At 37.2% G+C, this 13,246-nt stretch overlaps 1 pseudogene; it reads left to right on the top strand.

Annotated features, from left to right (window-relative positions):
• Nucleotides 1–10,810: 10,810 nt before the first annotated feature.
• LOC132106147 (duodenase-1-like) lies at nt 10,811–12,424 on the top strand (annotated as a pseudogene).
• The last annotated feature ends 822 nt before the right edge of the window (nt 12,425–13,246 follow it).

Genomic DNA, 13,246 nt, shown 5'->3' on the forward strand with positions numbered 1-13,246 from the left:
GCAGACCCTTAACAGGTGGTTAGGCAGCATCTCCTGTGGCCTGAAACACTGCAAACAGGAAATGATGCGACGATCCTTGTGGCGTAGGACAGCAGCACAGGATTGAGACTGGAGCTTAACTCTGCGATCAGGACTAAATGGCAATCAATACTCAAAAGAGAGAAGACAAACATTATGTTAATAGTTTAAAACTGAAGTTGAAAATTTTTTAACATATGGTTTAAAATCTGAGAATGGTAAAATGTCTCAGTCAAATATAGGTTTGTATGAATGAACGTGCTGATTAACTACACAGTCAAGAGAAATCATAATTACATGAATTAGTTAACTTAATATTATTTCCTGAGCAATCTCACTGGCTAGAATTAATCACGTGCTGAAGGACTGAAAAGTGAAAGTGAAGTGACATTCAGCCAAGTATGGTGACCCATACTCAGAATTTGTGCTCTGCATTTAACCCATCCGAAGTGCACACACACACAGAGCAGTGAACACACACACACACTGTGAGCACACACCCGGAGCAGTGGGCAGCCATTTATGCTGCGGCGCCCGGGGAGCAGTTGGGGGTTCGATGCCTTGCTCAAGGGCACCTAAGTCGTGGGTTTGAAGGTGGAGAGAGAACTGTACATGCACTCCCCCCACCCACAGTTCCTGCCAGCCCGGGACTCGAACTCACAACCTTTTGATTGGGAGTCCGACTCTCTAACCATTAGGCCACGACTTCCCTAAATAAACAGATAATGCTGTGCCAAAATGTATTATATTATTAAATACAACTTTTTCCTTTCAGAAATATTTAATAAATTACTACATCACTAACCAATACGAGCAATAACAATGAATAAATGAACAAATCAGTCCATTATCTGTTTATTCACATGGCATTATTACTAACATATAAATGTTAGTGTTGTCACGGTATCAAAATGTCAGTATTCGGTACCGATACCAGTGAAAATCCACAGCTCTCGGAACCAATTTCGGTACCAAAGCAAAACACAAATTTTTTTAAAAGTATACCATACCATGTGTTTAAAGTTTTTCTACAAGTAATATAAATATATTTATGTTTAATTAATGAAATTTAAACATTTTATTTTTGGTAAATAAAGGGGATTTGTTATTAAAATTTAAACATGGAAAAATATTGTGTTATTTATTTATTTAAAAATAAAGTTTTATAAATTTTTTCAACAGTAGTATCAGTATCACATACATTCTGCTAATAGTAATATTTCTAGCACAATGCCTTTATGTAAAAATGAACTTTTATTTTGACAGTTTGCCGTGAATACCTTAAATTGACACTGGTTTTACTCAAATGAAACGTTTGTGAAATTAAAATGCTTGTGACAAGACTCAGACCAGTTCTGGTGATGTTGTTTATGTATTTATGTCCTCATTGAGACAGCAGATGCTGAAGTTACTGCAAACGTCACGTGCTTCAGTCTATGTAGTAAACAAACCCGCACTTCTCTGCCATTCATTCATACAGAGACGCGCAGAACATGCAGGATTCATATTTCAAACTACTTTTGTGATTTAACATTTACAGATTCTGGTCCATATGGAGATTTGATTGGATTAATTTATGCTAAATTTGACAAATTCCATGACTGTTCATATTAAAATGTAAGTTTCATTTTCATGACTGGATTTTGAGATTCCGTCCGCGTTTTTTGATTCGCGGAAATCATAGCGCTGTATGCATCAAGAACTGGGTTGACCGGGTACTCAGTACCACCGGTACTTAAAGAAACCTGGTACCCTGACATTTAAATTTTTTTGTACCGACTTGATACTGAAGTACTAATATATTTATATATATATTATGGCGCTTTTCCACTACACAGTACCAGCTCGCCTCGACTCGGCTCTGTTTGGTTTTCCACTGTGTAAAAGTTGTACCTGTACCGGCTTCCAGGTACTTTTTTTCGTACCACCTCCGGCGAGGTTCAAAGCGAGCTGTGGCGATACTATAATGTGACGTGAAAACACAGCAGACTGCTGATTGGTCAGAGAGAATCGTCACTATTCACTGCGTCATCTTTACACGCGCCAGCAATAGTATCCAGATAGTATCCAGAATAACCCCGCCATTTATAAAACAACGTTTGTCTTCTTGCTGTGAGAAACGGCCACATCCCGAGGATTGAAAACAACATGCACTCGATTTCCTCCATTGTCCTGTATGTGTGGGTAGCGGGTGTGTGTCGCGTAGAAGATTACGTCACGGCAGTTTCCTGCAGCGTCGCTATGACAACCAGGTACTATTGTGGAGGTACTGTCTGCAATGGAAAACGGAGCGAAAAGCGAGCCGTGATCCTGACAAAACCCTTCCTCACCTGAGGTGTTGCTCATGGCCACCTATAATGAAAGTGCATAATGTTAATGCTGTGTTTAAAATACAATTTACAATTAAAATACAATTTTTGCACATTAAGAAATAAATGACCTCACATTATGTCAATCTCGTTTACACACTTGCCTCCGAAACTTTCGTCCATAAAAAATTCAAACCAAGTTCGATTTCCTGCGTTTTCACTAATGGTTGAAAAGGAAACAGGAAAGATGGGTTATTATCATAATTAATCTGTCAATTCTGCCAGTCTAATACAATGAAAAAAAATAATGAGAATAGACAACAATACAACATGCCAACTAACATGAATATCGCTTAATTATTTTTTCACAATAAGTGTTATGATTTTATCTTTCTATAATTATTAACTTTGCACCCCTAAATGAGTTTATTGTCTTGTTCAAGAACACTTTGATGATAAAGTCCTGAAACTTTCTATATCCAGAATCCGTCTGACCCATTATAAATCAACATTATCATGAAAAACTAACACAGTAAAGACTACATTTTTCAGGAGATTTGGGTCCATGATCCTCTTCGTCACTATTACTGTCCCAAGGTTTGCAGAGAGGATGGGGACATTTCCTGCTGGCGCTTTAATAAAGACAGACAGCCAACATTTAGCATTACAGGTTAGGAGCCGAAAAATTGCAAATGGGACCAATTTAATATTAATGAAATACAAAGACAGCATTGAGAAAAATACTTTTCTTAAAAATGTTTTTTATGCTCATTAACATCTACAGGGCATTGAAGGTTCGAAGGGCATCGAAGTAATCTTGTCCATTTTTGGCCTTGTTTTAACAAACTTGTCAGCAATACCATTTTACATGAATACAAATGTATTAGTAGCAAGTTGTGAATCACAGGTTTTTCACAATAAATATCACAATAAATATTAATACAATAATGTCATAATGAATAAATAGCATAATAAATAGTCATAATTATAGCAAAATGAATAAATAACAATACATATAAATACTATAAATATACACACGACAGTAAATATAAATAAATACAATGATGACAATAAATGTTATGTTATAAATTAATCTTATCATATGCATTTTCAGATATCTCCATCTCCAAGACAACATGGACCCTGCTGTGGACAAAACGGACAAGCTCTGGAAGATCCGGCAGTGGATGGACCTCCTCCAGGTTAGATTCCAGGCGCTCTATGAGGTCAATGGCTTTGTGACTGTGGATGAGTCCATGGTTAAGTACAAGGGACGCCTGGGCTTCTGGCAGTACCTCCCCATGAAGCCGGTGAAGTGGGGAATAAAGGTGTGGGTCATGGCGGAGAGCAAAACAGGTTACGTCACACATTTTCAGGTTTACACGGGTGCCATTCAGGGTAAGACGGAGAAAGACCTGGCTCACCGGATAGTGTCAGACCTGGTGGCCCCTTATTACGGGTCCAACCTGTCCGTATACATGGACAACTTTTACACCAGTGTGAAGTTGATGGAGGACCTCAAGGTCAGGGGGGTGCAAGCTTGTGGAACGGTTCGTGCCAACAGGAAGGACCTCCCCAAGATTAAGGAGCTCACAAAGAAGGCTGAGTTGAACAAGCATGAGTTCAATGTGGCGCAGCGGGATGACTTGACTTTCTGCATCTGGCAAGACACCAAGGCTGTGATGGTCCTCTCCAACTATCATGACCCAACAGCTCATGGGTTCGTGAGGAGGAAGGCCAATGGTCAACGCCAGACAGAGGTTCGGGTGCCAGCATGCCTTGCTGACTATCAGCAACATATGAAAGGAGTCGATCTTCTGGACCAGATGGTGGGCTACTATCAGATCCATCATCGGTCTACGGAGTGGTGGAGGAGGCTTTTCTTTTATTTTGTTACGGTGGCGTGCTACAATGCCTTTGTGGCTGCCAGGTCTGTGGGAGGAGCGGAGTGGAAGTACAGGAGGGGTGGCTACAAGGACTGGCTGGAGGATCTGACCCAGGAGCTGATCGTCCCCGTCACTGCAAGAAGTGCTCCTAATGTGCTCCCCACCACCCCAACTGCAGCTTCTGCTGAGCATGACCTGGTCCAGATCAACAAAAAGAGGAAGACCTGCAGGGAGTGTTCTCTGAAGCACTGCGGCACCGACGTGCGTCCTGGATCAACTCTGATGGGGTGCAGGCAATGTAACCTTCCCCTTCACCGCGAGTGCTTCATGTACCACGTCGTTCGCCACAAATGATTTGTCTGTCTATGTGAGGAGGAGATGTGAGCCATGAGCTCAGAGACTGAGACTGTTCCCAGTTCCACCTTTCCCCACCTCTCTCTCATAACAAGATGCATTGTTCAATGTGTTGGCATGTTTAAATGTCTTTGTTATATTTTATATGATTAATGTATTTATTTATTTTTTCCCATATGATTCTGAGAATTTTTAGAAAAATGTGTTATGTTAGTGCCAATGTTGCCATGTTTTAATAAAAACTGAGATTCTTACCTTTAAAATGCACTTTATTTCATGTTTCTAAGTGCTACAGAGGCTTAGATATTAAGGTTTTGGTAGGCGTTGACAATTCTTAGTATTTTTTCTGAAAACCCTCAGGAGATAAGGTATTTATCCTAGAATAACAGGTTTTTATAGGCGTTTTTAGCAGGCGTTTTAGGAGTAAATGGGTTAATTAAGTACTCAACCCAAATAACCTGAATGAGTGTAGTTTTTATAAATGCAAAATGGTGGAAGACATTAGGATGGCAGCATAAATATGCCTGTTAAAAGGCCTATATGGTTCAATATCACTATAAAGTGCCTTTGACACATCACAATTCCCAAAACAAAAATTTTCTATTAAACTTCATATTTGTTCCATCCTATCATGTGACAAATTCAGAGTAGAATATGATTCAGTATCTCAGAAAATTTTGAATATTACTTAAGAATACAATACAATACAAAGAAAGGATTTTTAGAAATCTTGGCCAACTGAAAAGTATGAGCATGTACAGCACTCAATACTTAGTTGGAGCTCCTTTTGCCTGAATTACTGCAGCAATGCGGCGTGGCATGGAGTCAATCAGTCTGTGGCACTGCTCAGGTGTTATGAGAGCCCAGGTTGCTCTGATAGTGGCCTTCAGCTCTTCTACATTGTTGGGTCTGGCATATCGCATCTTCCTCTGCACAATACCTCATAGATTTTCTATTGGGTTAAGGTCAGTCGAGTTTGCTGGCCAATTAAGAACAGGGATACCATGGTCCTTAATCCAGGTACTGGTAAATTTGGCACTGTGTGCAGGTGCCAAGTCCTGTTGGAAAATAAAATATTAGTTCCTTTAATTAATTCCTTAGTTGTCATTTATAATCATCAAAATTTAACATTTTAAATATATCAGTCTGTGTGTAATGAATTAATATAATATACAAGTTTCACTTTTTAAATGGAATTAGTGAAATAAATCAACTTGATGATATTCTAATTATATGACCAGCACCTGTATGTACTCAAACTTTCAATCAATACTAGCTGGCACTAATTTCTTTATAAAGAAAACACAAAAGGTTTTGCTAACTTGGCAAAATTATTTGTTTATTTTCATAAATGCATTAATGGATGAAGAGGACATCATAAAAACAACAGGAACAACAAGAAACCCTTAAGTAATGTAAAGAATAATTTCAGGAATATATTTCATATACTGCAATTGAAAAAAATTCTAAAATGATGTAAAAGGGCATTTTTTTCTCACTTTATTAGATCTATGCATCATATTTTAAAACATAATTCTTTTAAATTGGAATAGCAAGATATAGGGTTCTTCCATATAAATATATATATATAAATGGTGCACAACGACAGGGTGGACATTTTTGGTTAAAGTTAGCATTTAATACACACATGGTGTACATTCAGTCAGCAAAGTGGTTCATTGTTGAAGCTGAATGTGTACCGTTTAAAATATGTATTTAGAATTTTTGAAAAAAACTTCATGTAAATTAGTATTCTACCATGACAGGGTGGACATGTTAGGCTTGCAAGTGTTAAGGATGCAACTACAAACAATATGATGAAAACTAGGAAATATAAGTTTAGATAATGACAGGGTGGACAGCAATTTCAGGGACATATGCAAAATTGTTAATATTATTATGGAAATAGAATGTAAGTGAACACTCTTGTTTTCATTATCAACTGGCTGAGGACATTAAGAATATTTACAATTATTTGGAAAACATGTAAGCCATGGATCAAAAAAAGGCATGACAACAAACAAAGCTCATATAAAAAATAATAATAATAGTGTGGCATTGTAGGTAATTAAACGTTATTTGGATAACGATTGCCAAACGAATCATGGACATACTTTTTTTTATTACAAGTGTATAAAATTGTCTTCAACATAAAGATATACATTTTACAAAAAGATGTGCTCACCCTTGCTCTTTCTTCGACATCTTTTCCATCTTCAGTAATGTCGGCAACAGGTTGGTAGGTGTAGACGTTAATAAAACACAATCTAACAGGTAGAAAACTTATTGGTAACTTCCAATATTAGCTGTATCCCTTCTAGTCATTTAGTGCTTCGTTCGACCAACAAGGATTTCCTATACTGTGTCTCACCCTGGTGGACAAAATCAGCATGCCCCTATTACACATGTATTCGAAGATGTATAGAATAAGTTAAAGCATTAAAGCATAGAGTGTAAAAAATATTATACCAGCACAAAACTGACAGGACATACTAAAAGGAACGGGCAAAATCTGTTACTGTGAGAGGCATTTATTAGGGGCCGTTCACATATCGCGCCTAAAACGCGTGGAAAACACTAGTTGCGCCGCTTTCGCCTTCTTTCCAAAGCGCTCGGGCAATTTGCGCCCCTGAGGCGTCTGCCGTTGCTAAGCAACCATGACCCGCTCTCTCCATGAAGATGCGGAAATTTCAGCAAAGGATAAGTGGATTTGCAACTCTATAAATCGCTTGCAGTAGTTCTGCTACTAAATTTATTTCAAAATGGCAATCCATATACAGCTATGATCAGGTGTTCCTCCATCTTGGCTGAGCTTTTAACGTTGTTACGGGAAAGGATGAAGCTGAATGTTTAGTTCTTGTCACATGACCTGCGGTGCGCTTGCGGCATTCTGAAAAGTTGAGATGTTTTTAACTCGATGAGGTGCGGATGCTCCTGGAAAAAACGAGCGCGTCGCAACCGCGTCGCTTCCATTATGAGCGCGCATACCTCGCGCCTACATTGGAAATAACAAAAATGAGCGCGCAAAAGACGCGATATGTGAACGGCCCCTTAAACAGCACAGTTAATAGGCTGCTGATAGATCAATGTCATTCTCATGGATAGGCTATATCAGGGGTGGCGAAATTCGGTCCTGGAGAGCCGCAGCCCTGCAGTGTTCAACCCTAATTAAAACTCACCTGCCTGTAGCTTTCTAGTAACCCTTCAGACCTTGATTGGCTTGTTCAGATGTGTTTGATTGGGGTTAAAGCAAAACTCTGCAGGGCTGTGGCTCTCCAGGACTGACGTTCGCCACCCCTGGCTATATTTTGTTACTACTGTAATGGATTAACGTTAACAGTACTGATTATCATACAAAATGGCCACTGTGTGAGTTGTGTTTATTATATGTATTATATGAAATTGTAGTTTAATGTGTATAAGACACAAACTGCCTGTCTCTCAGAAATTTCCAGACCACCTCAGCAGTGCCACAAACTGATCACCTCCATGCCATGCCGAACTGAAGCAGTAATTAAAGCAAAATGAGCACGTACCAAGTATTGAGTAAATGTACAGTAAATGAACATACTTTCCAGAAGACCAAAAATTCACTAAATGTTTTTTTTACTTATAAAGTACTCTAATTTGTTGAGAGAGTGAATTGGTGGGTTTTTGTTAAGTGTGAGCCAAAATTATCACAATTAAAAGAACCAAAGATTAAACTACTTCAGGCATTGAATTTATTTAAGAGTGTCACAATTTGAGTTGAATTACTGAAATAAATGTACTTTTCCACAACATTCTAATTTATTGAGATGCACCTGTACATATTTAAACCAAGATTATTTTTTATAAAATCCCAACATTTGTATAGAAAATTGTTTGCACATATTTCTATGCCCATTTTGTGTGTACACAACATTTTTAAATGCAACCCCAGATCATTTTGTAGAGGTAACATCCTTATGTCATGGCCATGCAATGTGAAGTTGTGGCCTTGAGATCCTATGTTAGTACTTTCTGTCAGTCTTAATAAAATAAAAAGGAAAAAATCACAGGTTGCTATGGTCATGCAGATTTTTTTTATGCATAAACTCAGAGAATGTTGTTGTACTGAAAAAAAGATGTTTTTCCCTCAACAATGGAACTTGGGGCCACAACTTATTACCATTTTCTTATGATATGTTTTTCACCACAACAAAACAGAACATGAACAGAAGTAAAGCAAACAAGTCACCATAGCATTCAAGAGAATGAGGAACATGTATGTGGTGGCTTCAAGCTGCAAACCATTTGCATCTTCTAGAAAGACCAAAAATGTTGCTTCCAAATCTAAAGCTTTAACAGAGGGCAGTTGTGGCAATCAACTCAGAAGTGGTTTAAGAAGCATCATTTTACTACATCCAACTTGAACATTGTGAAACTGCTCGGCTTTTGCAACACAAACAATCTTTGATCGAAAAGAACTGTAAAGCAACTAAACATGTATTGAGTGAAAAATAAAATATAGTTGTGAATTTTACTGAATCTTGTGTAAGAATTAAGAATCACTATAATGTTTTACGTTTTACTACAGTATGAGAACTGATATCTAAATATATGATATTCAATACAATTTTATTTGATAGAACTTGTAATTGCTGATTACCACAAAAAATAATGCCCACTTGTCCGCGCATTTCTTAAAATAAAATGAAATAAAAATATTGGATACAGTGAAATGTATACAGTGCACAATTACAATGAAAGTGGGTGGGGCCAATCCATAAATGTTCAAATGCTCACTTTTTTAGTAGTATAACCAAAAGATGTGAACAACATGTGTTAACACCTTTGCATACAAAAAACAACTAAACCTTTTCTGTGTGAAGTCGTGTCCAATTTTATAACTTTGTTTCCATAACAATTTCAAAATTCCAAAAATGACTGTAAAAATGTTTGATACCGTATTTTTCGGACTATAAGTCGCACCTGAGTATAAGTCGCATCAGTCCAAAAATACGTCATGATGAGGGAAAAAAAACATATATAAGTCGCACTGGACTATAAGTCACATTTATTTAGAACCAAGAACTAAGAGAAAACATTACCGTCTACAGCCGCGAGAGGGCGCTATATGTCTTCAGTGTAGACTACAGGAGCACTGTGCAGCATAGAGCACCCTCTCGCGGCTGGAGATGGTAATGTTTTCTATTGGTTCATTTCTCATGGTTCATTTCTCTCGGTTCATGTCAAATTAATTTTTATAAATAAGTGGCACCTGACTATAAGTCGCAGGACCAGCCAAACTATGAAAAAAAGTGTGACTTATAGTCGCACTTAAAATACGGTAGTTATCTTAAATACATAGAACACTATTATAACTCCTCTATCTCACCCTAGTTTTACTTACCGAGACTCGATAAAACTTGTCCCTCATGTTGGCCCTTACAATACCGGTAAGTAAACCAGCATCTAAGCTGCACTATTCTACATGTCCAGATTTATAGTGGTTCTCTTCTAAATCTATGGTTTTTCTATCGTCTAAGAAAAAGGACATAAGATTGGAAATTGATATGGCCATAGCTAAACGTTAGTGCTTCTGAGATGGTAAAAGCACGTTTTTTTTCTGGCAAATTAGCAAATGGTTTGCAAACATACAATCAAACATAATACAGTGAAAGATATATATAGTGAATATATATAGTATATAGTGAAAGTTTATTTGGGGCACAATGACCAGGCATAATAAATAATCTTAATCACAAAGAATATAATATTAAAGTTTATATATAAACTAACAAAATAATAAATGAATAAATAAAACATTTACAAAGGGAAAAAATCTCAGAGAAGCACGCATAAACAAAATTAGTTTTTTAACATTTTTGGAAAAAACGAATGGGCAATATCTCTCATGAAAAAGTGGATAAGTGTTCATACACAGCGCAGATCATAATGAGCGAGCGTGTTTTTAAAATAAAGTTTGAGGAAGCTTGATGATAACACTGATTCGCAACCATGGTGTGTGCTGTAGTCCGTTTATAGCCTACCGTTAGCATTTTATATCTGACGGCTTTATTTAGGCTTCAAAATGTATAAATTTTGGATTAATTTGTAAAGATTATCTTGTTAGACAAAACTTGTAAGGGTCATAAGTCTTTGTTGAACACAGATCTTATTTTTTGCAATTTTCCAAAAGTCTATGGGGAAAATGCATAGGCTTTTCGATCGAGGGAACCCATGAACCGCTAACTTCCGGGTTGTCCTACAAAGTGACGTCAAAACTTCGGCACTCTATTGGCATTATGCAACAAATGCTGTTGATTATTAGAATTCAGAGTTTGTAAGAGGTTAAACAATCAGTCAGTCAGAGCCATTTCCACATTTATTGCAGACTTGTGGTCAGAAAAATGTCTCCACCCCCCTTTAAAGTATATTTATACAGTGTTTTGTCAGTGAGAGCTCACTGGTCATCTTCATGATGACCTTCATCTCTCTGCTCCTGCTGGCCTCTCTGCTGCCACACCTGACCTTCACTGGTAAGACAGATTGACTAGATTGCATATTGATCAATCAGGTGAATAAGGATCTCTTTCAGCTCGTGTAGGTATAATGAACGGCAGTGAAGCAAAACCCCACTCCAGACCTTATATGGTTTCTATTCAGGCTTATGGGGAACACCTCTGCAGTGGATTCCTCATCTCTGATGAGTTTGTCTTGACTGCTGCACATTGCTGGAAAGGGTAAGAGTTTTGTCTAGTCTAAACTGCAATGTCAGTTATATGGTAGCACTGCAGTCATATTGTGTATTATTTTCATAAATGAGCATCATGACTCAATAAATCAATATTTTCAATACTCTTTAAACAGATTTGGGATTCGGACGGTTGTGGTTGGTGCTTATGACTTAAGCAACAGTACGACTCTGAAGCCCATTGAAGTGAAGAAATACATCCCACATCCAAAGTACAACATTTATCCTATTCAGAATGACATCTTGCTTTTAAAGGTAACAAACAACCTGTTTATCTGTTAAAAATAATATCTGATCAGGAACACTAGCATAGACTTAACTCATAGACTTAGCATAGCCTCAGACTATGAGAAATCATTATTATTATTTTATTTATTGTATTATTTCTTTACGACATACTCACAAACAAAAAAATGGGCCATATATATACTTTGTTAGAAAGTTTTTGTTATAATCAGGAGAACAAATCAATAATGTAGATAAAAGACAAGCAGTATAATCAACTGTGGTTCAGTTTTTATAAAAGACTATTAAATCTCTGTATTAATATTGTTTGTTTTTGAATTGCAGCTACAGAAAAAGGTCAAAATAGACAACAATGTTAAATGGATATCATTACCAAAGGATTGAGAAAATGTTCACGAAAACACTCTCTGTAGTGTTGCGGGCTGGGGGCATCTGTGGACTAATGGTAAACCAAGTAGTCGTCTAATGGAGGCAGACGTGTATGTAATGAATAACACAGAATGTTACAATAGATGGGGAGAGATTTACTTCTTGCTCTCACAGATGATGTGTACATATGGCGATGGTGGATTCTGCAATGTACGTACAAAAGATGATCATAGACTTTAATTAATGAACCGGTTTTAACTGATATGTGGCACTTAAGTAACGTGTTGATCTGTGTTTCTTAACAGGGAGATTCTGGGGGTCCTTTGGTTTGTGGAGACACTGCAGTTGGTGTCGTATCATTTCGTTACAAAGCTCTCTGCAATTCACCTGAGAAACCTAATGTGTATACTAAGATTTCAGCATATCTTCCATGGATCCACCAAATCATTAAAAACGTTAAGTGACTTCGTGAAGAATAAAAAAGGAAGAAATCCTTAAACTTCCTTCCTTAAACTTTCTTTCAATAAAAGTATCCCATGGCAAGCATCAAACAGTTGAAGTGTTGTCATTGTTGAGACCATACAATTTTATGTGAAGGGAACAAGGTTGCCATCTTGGTGATGTTCTTTAATATACATGCATATATGGCTTATATCTACTTGAATAAAGGCGGAAAATCCTGGTGGTCAAGATAGATTTAATAGGTCAAACAATCAACTTCTTCAATTTCCTTAACTCACCACAAGAGATTAGTTGTCAGTTTCCTCAGTTTTTTTAATGGTATACTACTACAGCATCACAAAGGCTTGGGTTGATTGTAAGAACTGCATGCAGCTACATGCTCTACATACAAGAGAAAAAAGGAACGTGTTTGGTGGCTTTAAGCTGTAAACCTTTTACATCATATGTTAACTAATGGATTGCTTAGTCGATATAAAAAACTGGATGACAAGTAATTTCTTACTGCTAAATTCTGAAAAAACAGAGGTGTTAATTATAGGACCTAAAAACTCCGCTTGTAATAACCTAGAACACGGTCTAAGACTTGATGGTTGCTCTGTCAATTCTTCGTCATCAGTTAGGAACCTAGGTGTGCTATTTGATCGCAATCTTTCCTTAGAAAGCCACGTTTCTAGCATTTGTAAAACTGCATTTTTCCATCTCAAAAATATATCTAAATTACGGCCTATGCTCTCAATGTCAAATGCAGAAATGTTAATCCATGCATTTATGACCTCAAGGTTAGATTATTGTAATGCTTTATTGGGTGGTTGTTCTGCACGCTTAGTAAACAAACTACAGCTAGTCCAAAATGCAGCAGCAAGAGTTCTTACTAGAACCAGGAA

This window comes from Carassius carassius, chromosome 26 (genome assembly GCF_963082965.1).
Source record: "Carassius carassius chromosome 26, fCarCar2.1, whole genome shotgun sequence".
NCBI lineage: Eukaryota > Metazoa > Chordata > Actinopteri > Cypriniformes > Cyprinidae > Carassius > Carassius carassius.